Here is a 14,006-nt window from a genome sequence, read left to right on the forward strand (position 1 = left end):
CGTTGACAGCTGAGGATGCGCAGAGTTGCAGTGCCATATCTGTTCTGGGGTGTACAGCAGAACTCTCTGTTTGCAGATGAGTTTTCCAGTGTCTCGTGGGCTGGATTTAGCTCCCACTTAAAGAGCTTGTATTGAAGCTTTACGTGGATGCACTTACTTCTTTGAGGCTTAATAACAACCAAAGTTTGTGGAGGTCATCAGGTGTGAAGTGCTTTTAGCTTGGTTTAGGTACCTCAACACACTTGGGTGTATTTCACAATTTTGAGGAAAATGGAGAAAGTGTTAAAAGTATGCATTCTTAAAGTGATCCGCAAAAGAAGCAAGAAAATAAGGATTCTTGCCAGTAATTCTGTTACCAGAACCCATGATCTCCCTTTTCCAGCTGATGCAAGAAGGCCAAAAAGCAATAGAAGTGCTAGGAAAACGGACTAATCTAAAGCAAGAGCTTCTGTAGCAAACCCTGCCAGATTAAGTGTATAACTGGAAAACTTCCAGTCCCTTTTGTTGCTTAACTGCTTGCATTTTGGTTATTTTTCTGCAGTGTCCCAGAAGTGTCTCTGCTTTGAATGATCAGTGTGTTGACAACCTGATATTTTGTCTCTATTTCTTCTCTGTTCAAGTACTTTAATAGTAGCTCCATTGGAAAAATTTCCTGGTAGGCAGACTTCCCAAGCCTTAGTGGATTTCAGTTTATGCTGTGGCTGATTGCAAACTGGCAGGTGCCTGTCTTCAGAATTTAATTCAGTTCATAAGAAATTATTTATTCCTTATCCATTATGAATTGAAGCTATTGATTTAGAGCTACTGCCTTAGTGATTTCTAGCTGTGCCTTTGCAGTAGAACTGTCTCGGACTTCTGACACTAAAAGGCCGAGCTGACATGGCATATTGTCAAACAATCTTTAATGCTGATAAATGAATAACTACAAGTAAGGTGACAGTTACTGCAGTATGCATATCAATATCAGAAAAGAGAATTATCCTCCTGCTAAGAGTATACTGCTGCCTCCCTCTACCTGCAGTGCTAAGTAGGGTAAGAAGATGATAAAATCAATTTTTTTTTATGTGCTTACTCTCAACAAGTAGGACTGCTGCAGGAGTTGAGTGTATTGTATCCCTTTGAGGTGCAGTCCTATGGCAGCTTAAGTGGATGAAAAACCGGACTAACACACTTCTCCCCGGTCCTGCTTTCAGCGTTCAGAGTGTTATGTGATGAGCTAGGTCAGGGAGTCAACCTGATTGCTAACTCACCGCATTATTTCTTTCTGGTTAGCTTTCTGTTGAGTAAGTTCTCCAAGCTGAGCACGTGTTCCAGAGGGCAGACCAAAAGCAGGACTGCAGCAGCCTGAGTTGAGATTGCCTAAAGGTGTGGTTTCATGTTATTCTCGATCCTGTCTCGTTGTGGGTTGCCTCATATCCTTTCCTCTTTTGGTTAGGGTGGCTAAGGAGTGTATTTCATGTTGGCTGTGCCAGCTGTTTGTGCTCTCAGCCTGATGTTTTTCAGAAACTTGCAGTTTACGGGAAGGTTTGAAAACATTGTTTGGGTTTTGGTCTGGATTGGAACAAAAACTTCAGCACATCTCATCAGTTGGAAGTTCAAAGATTCTGCCACTCGAATTTAAATTTGTGACTGCATCCCTGCTAGGAAATGAGAGCATTCATGGATACCAGAGTTCAGTTGCCTGTGCTGTTGTTACCCCTTCTGGCATGCTTTTGGCCTGGGCCAACTAATACAGTCTCAGTTGCATTCCCAGCAGCCAGTCTGAAGGCAGCAACCTGAGGCTAGGATAATTTAAGATGGATGTGAGCCATTCCAGGTCACTTGGTCCTCATGCAGAAGTGGGGTCTGGGGCATGTTTAATCAGTCCACATTGCTTTGCTGGTTTCCTAGTTTAGGTGTAACAAGTGTGCTTCTTTGAAGAGATTTGAAGCTCGCGTTGACAGCTGAGGATGCGCAGAGTTGCAGTGCCATATCTGTTCAGGGAGGTGTGTTGAAGAAATGGCCTCTGTGAATGCACAGTTCCAGCAGCTATCTTAGCTTCCAAATTCTCCGTCTGTCTTGGAGCCCTTAAAATGAATGAAGGGCAGTGGGTAGCTATTGCAAGTCTTAGGCCTCAATAGTCATCAAGGAAATAATCTGCTAATTTGTGCTGTCTGTTGAAAAGAAATCTTTCCAAAAAACACCATATAGAACTAGATTGCAAGTACAGTGTTTGTCTTTTCCAGCATGGATCCTCACTTTCTTTGTATCTGCATGTAACATGCAAAAAGTCATGACTGAATATGATGTACAAATTTTATTTTAGTACATTTGGACTTTCAGTCCAACTTAAGGAATAACTGAGAGTGCACCTCTCGGTTCCTGTTTTGATAAAAGACAGAATATTTTTCAGTGATTAATTTCAGCGTAATATAACTGCTCTGCATTACTGCAGTTATACTGAAAAGCTTTTAGTGTCGAACACGAAGATTGACTGTGAAAGAAACAAATGAAGTTTCAGGAGCTTAATTTGGACTCATGCTATTGTAAATGATTTTTTCAATGCTGACAAAATAGGTTTCATGGTTTAATGTGCTGGCCTTTGCATCCAGGTATTTTCGGACAAATCTCAGTATTCCTCAAAGTGAGAGTGGTTACTCTGCTCAAAATGAATGTGTGAGTAGGTGGTGGCAGTTGTCACTTTTTTTTTTCCAGTCTCTCAAATGTCCCTTAATCCCAAATGATTCAACTTCTAAAGAGGAGGAAAAGAAGAGGCTGAAGCATGAGAATTCAAATATTAATACTGTACAAATGCAAACGAAGATGCATTTCTTACCAGCTGTGTTGGTTATTTAGTTTGTGTAAAGCTGAATATCTATTTCACTGGCAATTATTCAAAGACTTGCATCTGTGTATCTTTTCTATTCACATCAGTAATTGTCGTAGGAAAAAAAGAACTCCATTTTTAGCATAAATGACTGTTATCTTACCATTTCATCACTTCAGCTTGAATGGAGCTTGAAGCCTATGTTGAATCTTGCAGTTAGATCTTGCATACTGAGTTATTTTAGTTAATTGGTACCAGGCCACTTGGAATACTAATTGAATTCCAGAAATTATTTGAAATGAAAACATTTTTACCTGTACCTCAAATACAGAAGGAATAGAAATGTAAGGTTAAATAAATTGCCTGTTAAATATGCAAATAGTCATTCCTACCATTTTGGCTCTACTAACCTATGCCAGTCATCAAACTTTCTCTTGGACCACTGATTTAGCCAGTTGGAATTGATGAATTCATAAGCTTCTTCTAGTATAATGCCTTGGTTCAGTTGTAGGCTAGCTAGCATGAGGTTTTGCTGTCTGCTGTGATTCAAGAAATCTAGGTGATGGATTAGTTCGTAGTCTGTTCTCTCAAGTAAGATGTTTGACTGTGTTCCTGTTCTTCTGGTCCTTGTTCTTACTCAAAAAATATGATGCTATGCAAGACACTTAAAATGTATAACTTCATTTGTAGCTATGGTGCTAGTTCTGTTTCAAAAACTGCTACTTGAGGCCATGAAAAGCCAAAATCAGGACTCAATAGTCTTGGTGACTATTAAGCAGGTATTCTTTATTGCAGGGCTGGATGCGCAGGGGATAGCTCCTCCTAATGTGCGTGCCGTAAAGGGTTAGTTACACAGTTTTTATGCAAGTCAAATATGCATATGTAAATCAAATATTCATTACATTCCCAAAACTAATTTACATAAGTCACCGCCTATTCCCACATGCACATCTCAGTCCATTGGGGGCTTCAGAGACATCTAGTGGTCGTTTACTTCATCCACTCTTCTTCACTGTGTCCTTTTGGTGAACTTTTAGCTTTTCACCTCCTTATTTTCCTGTCAGAGTAACACAGCCGGTCCTTTATCCTTGAGCCATCCTCCTTTACTTCATTATCTCATAGTTCTTGTTTTGGCTACCCTCAGAAAGCATTAGAAGCTTCTGTTCCCTTACATACCCAACACAGTCAGCTATAAAGCTAAGCAGTCAGCTATGAATCCTGCCTCTTTCTTTAATCACATATCTTGATAAGCAAATTCAGCATGTTTAACACATTTCATTCCCTTCATATTGGAAAAATTATTTTTTTTTCCCCTAGACGTGGATTTTGCTGCTGTGCTAGCTTGATGAATGTCCGTATATAAATACTTCGAAATCAAATTCAATGCTTACACTGCTCCAAGTGTTTTATCTTCAAGTTGCTCCTACCACCTACAATGCTGGCCATTCCCATTTATAGGTAGCATGACTACTTGTGGATTTCATCTATAGATCCGAAAGCACTTTATAGAGGGAACAAATAACAAGCTCGTCATTTTAAGGCTAGCGAAAGCAGAAGGATAGAGAGTAAAGTGACTTGCCTGAGCTTTGGCAGTAGACTGTAGCTAGAGCTGAGGAAAGAACTAGGGTTTCCTGAATTTGTGAGCTGCTGGTTAGATCAGATGTGCTGCTGCTGTGATCATTGGTGATTTAGATATGACTCATTTCTGTTAGACAAGAACATCTATGACATCAAATCAGAAGAAAAGCTTTAAGAATGCGTATATGGTGTTTGGATATTAGATTCTACAGCGGTAATTCTAAATCAGTGCTGTAGCAAAATAAAAGCAGCTTTTGGTACTGGAATCATTTGCAAAGAGGGTTCGCCTTTGGAAGTAAAGCTTGAGCATTCATGTATTCATATAGTGACAAGCAACAGTAGGTCAAGGCTATTCTTTTTGCTGTAAAACTGAATTGAATGCGAATGAAATCATAGCTATCGCAGGCCACCTGGAGTTACCATTGACAAAGCCAAATGCGGACCTGCTTATCAGACCCGTTTAATCTCGTTTTGCAGCAATTAGCAGCCATCATGTCAAGCGCTAAGAATTTATCTCAGATGAGTCACATCCGTTTTCTGTTGTGGGGTGCAGTAGTGCAGTTACTTGTGAGGCTGGGCAGTCAGCGCTGCCTTGGTGGCAGATGGTGTGGTGGTGTGAGCAGTAGTAATTTTAGGTATACAGTATTTTCTGTATTGGTTTGTGAATTAATAGTTGCTTCTCAGGAAATTTGAGCATGAAAATCCAGGAACTTAAATATTAAGTAACTTCTTACGTGCACATACGCAGTTATTTTGGTAGAGCAACTCGTGTAAAGTTTTGTCCTCCTCAATGAGAAGGTGGCATCTGTCTCCCCCTCTCCCCTTTACTGATACTCTCACTCTTACCCTGACAGGCTTGAGACATGAGGGGTAGCTACGTGACCTGCAGTCCGATTAGCTAAAGCAAAGATTCGTATCTCAAATTCTGAAAATAATTTCAAACTTGATCTTTGTAAAAGGGGGATGAACTTAAGCTGAATAAAGCAGTCTGGATGAGTCTGTGACTGTCTGAACTTAAAGATGTTCTGGTTCTAATAAAGCTGCTGTGCCACCAGTTCCAAACTTCTAGGGATTGTGTGCTGTGTGCCTAAATTAAGAAGCTGGATCAGAATCGCAACTTGCAGGAAAAACTACTATACTTCAGCTTTGAGTATGTCTTCTAAATTAATTTAAATGTCGTAAGCCTAATGTTCACAAAATTTCAGGTTTTCCAGTTTTCTCTAGATGGGGGGTACGTTTTATTTTAACCAAAACATTTGTAATTATTGACCTTGGGAACTGGTGAGAGAAGAAGTTCACAAGAGGACTGCCATTCTAGACTTTCTCGTAGCTAGCAATAATACTTGTATCTGTAATCAAGCTTGTATGTCTGCAACTGTATACTGTATACAAGGCTGCAACTTTGCTTCTTTCAGCTGCAGATAAACTCCTCCTTGTTAGCTTCTAACAAGGCCCTTTAAATTTTTAAAAGGAATCGAGGCTTTTGTGTCACGGGGTAAGATTACTTAACTCCAGGCTGTGGAGCGCTTTGCAAAGCGGGACTCTGATTCCAGCTAGATCTTTTGTGAATTGTTGCACTACAAGTAAGTAACATTGCCATCTGCTGCGTTAATGGTATACATCAGGTTCTGATGGAGGGTTGGTTTCTTAATTTCTGAATGCTCCAAGCTATAGTCTCATCTTTAAATTTGAGAATTTATGTTCTGTGTGAGGTAGGTGCTTTATTCAGCATTTTTGGTGGAGCCCAGGAGATCTTTCAAATTAAGTTTAATCAGGTCTGCAGTGTTTACTCTGCACTTTCCCTGTGTTGACTGAAGTAAATGGATTTGTGCGGTTGAGAGCTGCAGGTGATACAAAGGATTCGGTTTTTTCCCTGCTGAATTGCAAGGAGGGCTGCATGCAAAACTTGTGCTTATGACTTACGGATCAGTAAGGTCTGACCAAACCCTGGGAGGATTGTCCTACCTGCTTTCAAATCACGTTTGACTTGTGAAGCCTTAGTACTAGTCATAAGTGGAAAAAGCAACTTAACTGTAATTCTGTAGTGCTGGTTTCTCTCTCTCTCTTTTTTCTTTTTTCTTTTTTTTTTTTTTTTTGTACTTTTTCATTTTAAAAGGAAGAGCTGGAAATGGAGAAGGTATGAGGTATGGGAGCAGAGACTGGTATAGCTTTCTATTTTTTAAGGTTTCTTTAAAATGGGACATAAATAGGCTTTGTAAGGTCCAGATGAGTAGGGAAAAATTAGAAATCATCTTTTGAATTTAAACAATGAATATTTAGGACATTGCACATAGACAATAAGTCGTAATAAATTCATGTGCTAGAGATGGTAAATTTATTGTTGTGCCTGTAAGAAAAGAACATGCTTTGCTACCTGGAAACCTGTGAGCAATGAAGCAATTGATAAACTAGTGTTTATGTGGGTTTATTTTGAGAAATATTGGCCAGTTTGGTCCCCAGGCCGATTTTAAAAGCAAATGAAGGGAGACATGAAAGGACTAAACACTGTGGGGCGTGCTTGTTTTCTAATCTATCAGGATGCCTAACAGAGGTTAGAGCTATTTTGAATAAATTTCTGAAAACCTCATGGGAGTAATAAAGACAGATGTCAGGAGTTACTAGGAAAGAAAGAGGAAAAACTAGAAAAGTCACTTGCTGTATAAATCTGTGGTGTGTCCTATCTTTAATATGGTATGCATCTCTGCTCATCTCACTTCAAAAATTGAATTTGTAACTCGGTGGAAGACACAGCAAGGGAATAAAAGGATTATCAGAAGCATTCATGGAATTGTTTTCATGTAGATGGCTACTGAATAGATACAGACTCTTAGAGGGAAAACAAAGGGCAAAGTGACATAACATAAAATCGGGAATGGGAAGGAAAGCATGATTAAGGAACAATTACTAATTTTTAATTTTGGGCCTTCTAGCTCATATCTGCAAGCAACTTCAGAAGAAGCTAAAGGAAGCACTTTTCCATACAAGGGCACAGTTAAATAGTCTTCAAAAGGACTAAAATTCAGGAGGGATGGGTTTGCTGAGACCTATTATGCAAGGCAGACACATGAAGTGACTCGGGAGCCCTTCAGGGAGTTGAATTTCCAGGAGCTTTAAGAATGTACCAGGTGGCTCTGCAGTTGCTCTCTTTTTCTTTTCCCTAATAACTTCTCTTGGCAGTGGTAGAGATAAGATGCTGGACTAGATGGACTTTTGATCTGACTTAATGCTGCTACCCTTAAGACCAAACAGACATAGTAAATTGACAGATGATGTAAATTTTCTAACTAATTTGCTAGGCAAATGAAATTGTAAATGTAGGTGCAAATGATGATGGTGAACAAGGCTGACCTATTTAATGCCAGGTGGGGGCAAATTGTCAGATCATATAACCCCATTCACAGGAACACACTGGTTTATGCTGGGTGAGCGTTTGGCATCAGTCTGATAGCTGAAATAGCAGGAAGACTGTCCATAAGTCTGGTGCCACGTTGGCTTGGGGATGTGTTTTCTATGTACTGCTGCGCAGCCACCTGGATGGCCTCCTTAGCTTCATCACAGCGGAGCTCCGGCAGCTCTCCTGTCAGGATGCCTTTCTCTGGCAGTAGCTCCGCATCTTTAATTTGTGGGTCACCTTCAAAGTGAAGCCAGGAATTCAGTGTTTAAGCTCATGTTTTTTGAAGCATGAATTCCAGCAACCTGGAATCGAGGCCTGTAGAGCAGAATCAGGAAGAAGGGGACTAGGATCTGCTGATGAGTGTATCGGAGAGGATCTCCCTAGGATGTGCTGAAACCTTGTAGGTACTTGAGATAACCTGGACTCTGGTGAAATGGAGCTCATCTTAGCTTGATTTCTTCTTGGTGATTAGGCTCTGTAGTGGTGGGGATATCCCTAGGGGTGCTTTAAGGCACATTTTTCACAGTCCATTTTCAGACAACTGTGTTTTTGTGGTTAAAGTGACTGTAGATATGTTGGAGGTGGATAAAAGCAGTGAAAAAGCATTTCTGTTGATGTAGTTATTGTTAGTAAAAGATACAAACTAATCATGGCTCTTTGAATGGCAATGAATCTCTGGATATCTCGTCCCAGGACAATTTTCTGCCAGTAAGAAGGGGGTTGTTTGTCTTTAAGAAGTTCTTATCAGTAACTTAATGCCTTTGCTCTTCAGTAACTACCTTCAACTTAAGTGGAAGAAAGTTGGTTAATATGGAGTACTTCTGAAGGCAACATCCTTCATTACACCTCCTAGAGTGTAACTGTCCTGTAACTCAGACACATGAGGAAGGTTTTGTAGAAGGTGCCTCTAGGAACTTCTTTTGGTTGGGATGTGTGTTGGGGGTATTGTGCAACCCTTAATTTGTGCAAAAACACTGAAAGTACATCGGAGACATCTAGAACGTGCTGGAGTGAAAGGAGCACTTTTCATGGGACGTCTTGTTTTACTCTTGTGCAATTTGCTTTCTGTGCTGAAACAAATTACAGTGCGGTTGAGCGTGGTCTGAGCAAATTTTCCATTTTGCCTTTTCATTTCACAGAAATTTGAAAGGGAGGTTCTCTACCCGTTTTCACCCATCCCATCCAGATAAGAGCATTTTCTTGTAAAGAGCAAATAAAATGAGGTCTCAGGCTGCTGGAGGTGTTTGTTTGCTTCTTTGTTGTAAATATTAATGTCTATATTTCATGAAAGCTCTTCTGATATATAATCAATGTACTAGATTAGACCTGTTTACACAGCCTGTTTAGAATACCTGCAGATATTGGCATAGAATTATTCCTATTTTACTTGATTTAAGCATCCTTAAATTGTTATGAATGCATTTTAAACTTGAAGAAAACTGACAAAGTTAGCATCTTAATCGTGTGAAGTCAGAAGCAGCAGTGCAGTATGGTTTTTGTTAAATGAGAATAGTGTGGCTTGCAAATACAAAAAGGGCAATGCAAATGGTAGAAGAATGTAGGGTTGGCAGGGAGCCCATGGAGTCGCTAATCTGCCTTGAACTGCAGGATCAGGTATTGATGCCCCCAGCCCACCATGAGGAATCCAATCCATTATTGGAAATTTCCAGTAGCAACGAGTCTTCAACCTCCCCTAAACCCTGTGGGGACACAGTTGCCTTTAAAGATAGACTGTTTTTCTCCAAAATCTGTTCTAAATCTCCTTTACTTTGGAAGCAAATGTATTCTAAGAGATGTTTAAAAAAAAAAACAAAAACAAAAACAAAAAACCCAAACACAAACAAAAACCCCCCTACCCTACAATGTTACTCTGTGTTTTAATTTAAAGTAATTTTTTTAGTCCCATTGTTCTTTTACTGTTCACAAACACAAGGAAATTTAATCGCTCTTCTGTTTGGCAGCAACTTTTTATGCAGCGAGGAGTTATCATAGGACATGTCCAGCAATAAGTTTTTTTTTTTTTTTCTTGTAAATAAAACAACTCTAGTGTGTTCAGTCATTCCGCCTTAATCATGTGTCTTTAAATCTCTTCACACTCTCATGTTTTGTTCCTTTCTTCTGGATACTCTACCAGTTTGACTTTCTTCCTTCAGTTTTTCTTCTAGATACTCTGCCAGTTTGACTTTCTTCCTTCCGTTATGCCCCAGATTGTGTACAGTATTTCATTTGATGCCTCATGAGTGCCAGGTAGAGGAGGGTAACGATGTCTTGTTTTTTTTCATATGAAACTCTTTCACACAGTACAGAATGTGTTGGTTTTTTTTTTTTTTTGTTTTTGCAGTAGCCTACACTGCTGGCTCATTTGTTCTGTGACTGCTAGTACGTGCAAAATACATATATTCTTTTTTTCTTCTTTCCTGTATGCTGTCTAGACAGTTTTGCATCTTATTTCAGTGCCCCTAAGCATAAGGGATGATACTTACGTTTTAATGAATGTTGTCAGCCTTATCTCAGAACAAGTTGCCCTCCTGTCCTTCAGGGTGCTTCCCAAATGGGTGCCATAGACAAATTCTAGCCGTGTTGACATACAAGTCAGGAATGCAAGTATGATGTTATACAGTTGCTTGTGATATTGTGCTGCAGTTTGACAGTGAATCATGGGTAAATACTCTCATCCAATAAGGAAAAATTGTGTGGCTTTTACAGAACTTGGAGTTTATCTTAAAATGTTCAAGAGCAAACTGCAAAAAGTATGAGTGAGCACTTTAAATTCCAGAGTCCTGGATCCAGCCTTAAGTTTAAGCAACACAGCGTATTGCCAGCTTAATAGTTATGATCAGATACTGGAGATGAGACCTCTCGCACCAGTTCTTTAACAGAATATAAATTGTTATGATTACTTTGTAGCAGAGCTACTAAGAATTTACACCTTTTTGGATTAAGCCTAATGAATAAAGGCTTGTGTGCTTTTTAAGAAATGGTGTCTTCTACCTGAAAACAGGGCACATGAGACTCTTAAGCCCTTGGGCATTTAGTTTTCTCGGTGTCTTTCTGTTCCTGGGAAAACATGGGACAGAGCAGTGGAAATGCTATAATGTAGAGATTTTTGTAGAGGGCGTGGTGAGAAATAGGGCTGGTAGATGTATTTTGTATCTTTTGGTATAAAGAGACTTGGGCCCTTAAAATTCTCAAATACTGTATTATTTGAGAGATATTTTCTTCTTAGGATAGAAATATTTTCTTGACTAAGTGCAGAAATTTAACAAATGTGTTTATTTACATCTCTTAGAATACGTCTGCTTCCAAATTTTCAGAAGCCTGGGAAGATTCCCATTTTGTACAGGCATTCCAGCTGCTGTTTGTAATACTCTTGAAATACTATGTATTTATTTTTCAGCCTGTGCTTGCTGCTCACAAATCTTCTATGTTTAAACCATTTTTGGTATCACTGGATTGGGAAATGTTAACTCCCTTGAAAATAATGTTGTAAGAAGTGTTTCTAATCTGAAGATGTAGAATTACTTCTGGATTTTTTTTTCAACAGCTTAACAGGCATGGCTCTGGCCTTCTTCAGAAGGGTCTACACGCTCTGCCTCAGTCTGTCTTAGCCTTTTAGTTTGGCTTGGTGCAGATCACATTTCTACTAAAACCTGTGTAAAAATGAGCAAGCTTCTTAACAAGAAATTGAAAGGAGTAACTGAAAAGAGGAAGAGCTTTCACGTAACATGAAGACATCTGAAGGAAAATTGTTTCCGGAAAACGCATGCTACTCCACAGAAGGTGGCATTGCCGTGATGATGGAGTGGAATGATGCCTTTTGAAAGGAGAACTTTTTTCTGGATGGGAAGGCAAGTTGAAAAAGACATGAATGATGGCAAAATAAACGTAAGCCTTAGTAAGACAGTTTCCAAAAGAGTTTGAGCAATACTTCTTGAAAACAGGCTAGAAAAAAAAAAAGCATTTTTGAATGCTTCACCAACAGGGAGCAAGGTAGGGATCCTGTGCTGTCAAGTTGGAAAAGGAAGACTTCAGAAAGATGCAGCTTCCCTGATGTGATCTTAAATGTGACTTTCTTTAAAGGGATAAAGCTGAGGACATGCCTCAGATTTAAATTGCCAGGAGAAGAGGTTTTAAAATAAGCTGATAAAATGAACGGGAACAACTTATAAGAACTGTGTTATGATGACTCAAAAGTTCTCAAGGATCTCTGACTGAAACAAGCCGAGCTGTTAATTATGGTGTGTGACTTCTGACTTTAGTTGATGTTGGCAGCATAGGAAAGGGAGATGATAATGTAATACCAATAGGACAAATGGACTGAAAATATAAATAAAGACTACATTGCATAGGCACATGGATAAAATCTGGTGGTAGGGAAGAGTTGACATGGCTGTTTTGTAGAGGGAAATCGTACATTTATTGTGTGCCTGTACTTAAGGTTGATCCATTTAAGACAGTATATTGGGATGTCAAAAAGCTTTACCTTATTGAAGACTCTTTAAGCGACAAAATTACTGGAGATGACATCTTTACTCCCTGAAGGTGAACGGGTTCTTAAATGAATAGAACAGAAGATCAGTTTTGCAATGAAGCAAGGTTGCCAGTAGAAAAATGTGCTGGTGAAAGGATTGCTCTGTACTTTCTTTTTGAATTGGACTTTTCAGAGGATTCCTGGCTGATCTGGAAACTTCCTGCTGGTGTACAGCATGATGGCGATGTTTGCTGATGTGCAGGCTCATCAAAACTGTAATTAATTGCGGAAAGTCTTATGGTATCAGGCAAATAGGCAGGTAAAGGACAGCTGAAGCTCAGTGATAGTGAATGAGAAGTAACCTATATGAAGAAAAGCAGCTCTAATTATTCACACAGTATTAAGTGCTAAATTAGTTCCTCTTCAGCTTTCTAGTTAGCTCAATAGTTTTCTGAAAATGTCTCTGGACTGCTGGCTGAGAAAGGTCGGTCTTTATTTGCCCCATTCTTGCAATCTCTGCAACATTGGCTGCTGGCAGAGAGGAGATACTGAGCTAAAGAGAGCTTTGATCTGATCCCTCTAGCTGCTGTGATGAAACCCAGAGTTGGTTTTTGAAGCGTGGAGGTAGAGCTGCCTAGGCATTCTTGTCACGGTGAGCTGCTGAGAGAAGAAGCCAAATATATAACAATGTTGTAAATGAAAATAGTTAGATTTCATTAGAAGAAAAATTAAAATACCTCTCTTAGGTGGAGAAAACTTCAGGTCACTAAGGCAGAAATAAACAGAACAGAATAAACAGAGATAAAAAGAACTTTTGATCACCTATCTTCCACCCATCCTGTCCTTGAGGGGGATTCTTGTTTTCTGCCTTGGTTTTAATGAACTCTGCACCTTTGGAGCTGTAGCAAACTCTCTACAGATCCTTTAGACTTTAGGAAATCTTTACATCACCTCTGAGGCCTGGCCGTTTGCTTTTTGTAGGACTCCCTGAGCTCTTCTCTTGGAACACCTGTGGTCCCACAAGTACTTTCTTCCTGGGTAGTCTCAGTCACTTCTCCAGAGAATGAATAATCACTCCTTCATCTCATGTCTTAGAGGCACATAACTTGAAAACATAAACCAAAATAATCACACAGATACCATCACATGTCTTATTTGTTGTCTACTTAAGACCTGTTTAAGACCCTGTCCAGGCCAAAGCAGTGCTTGGTCTTCATTGGCGGGGGTGTGTGTGTGTGTGGTGATTTTCTAAATGTAGAAGTACTGAGTGCTATGGCTTGCCTTGTTTTCCTTGACTTTTTCTGCTCTTGTGTTTGTAGATTGTTTAAAAACACATTAACGTTTGGTACAGGTCCTAACACTTCCCAGCCTGCAATGTGCACAAGCCTTCAGCTGAGCTTCATTAGTTACCTCTTTGAGCTCTGAGTATTTTTTCTGATGCAAAGTTTGGAGTTGAGATAATATTTAGTATTTGGTGTTCCTGGCACTAGGGAGCTTGTTTCACTGGAATTGATACAGATGCAGTGAGCCTGAACGTATTGAGGTTATTTTTAAATAAATGACTCTTTGTTTGCTTGTCATCTTTTATTCTTGCCTAATCCCGAGTTCCTCCCACATGCATCAAGCTGAGAGTGGGTTTGTTCGATTGTTGGGGGGTGGAATCATGTGATAGCATCACAGTCCTCTGTCTTGGGCCAAGAGAGAGTGGAGTTCTTGAATCCCAAGCTTTCTTCTTTTTTTTTTTTTTTTTTTTTTTT

The sequence above is a fragment of the Egretta garzetta genome, unplaced genomic scaffold, assembly GCF_000687185.1.
Source record: "Egretta garzetta isolate BGI_Z169 unplaced genomic scaffold, ASM68718v1 scaffold397, whole genome shotgun sequence".
Taxonomy (NCBI): domain Eukaryota; kingdom Metazoa; phylum Chordata; class Aves; order Pelecaniformes; family Ardeidae; genus Egretta; species Egretta garzetta.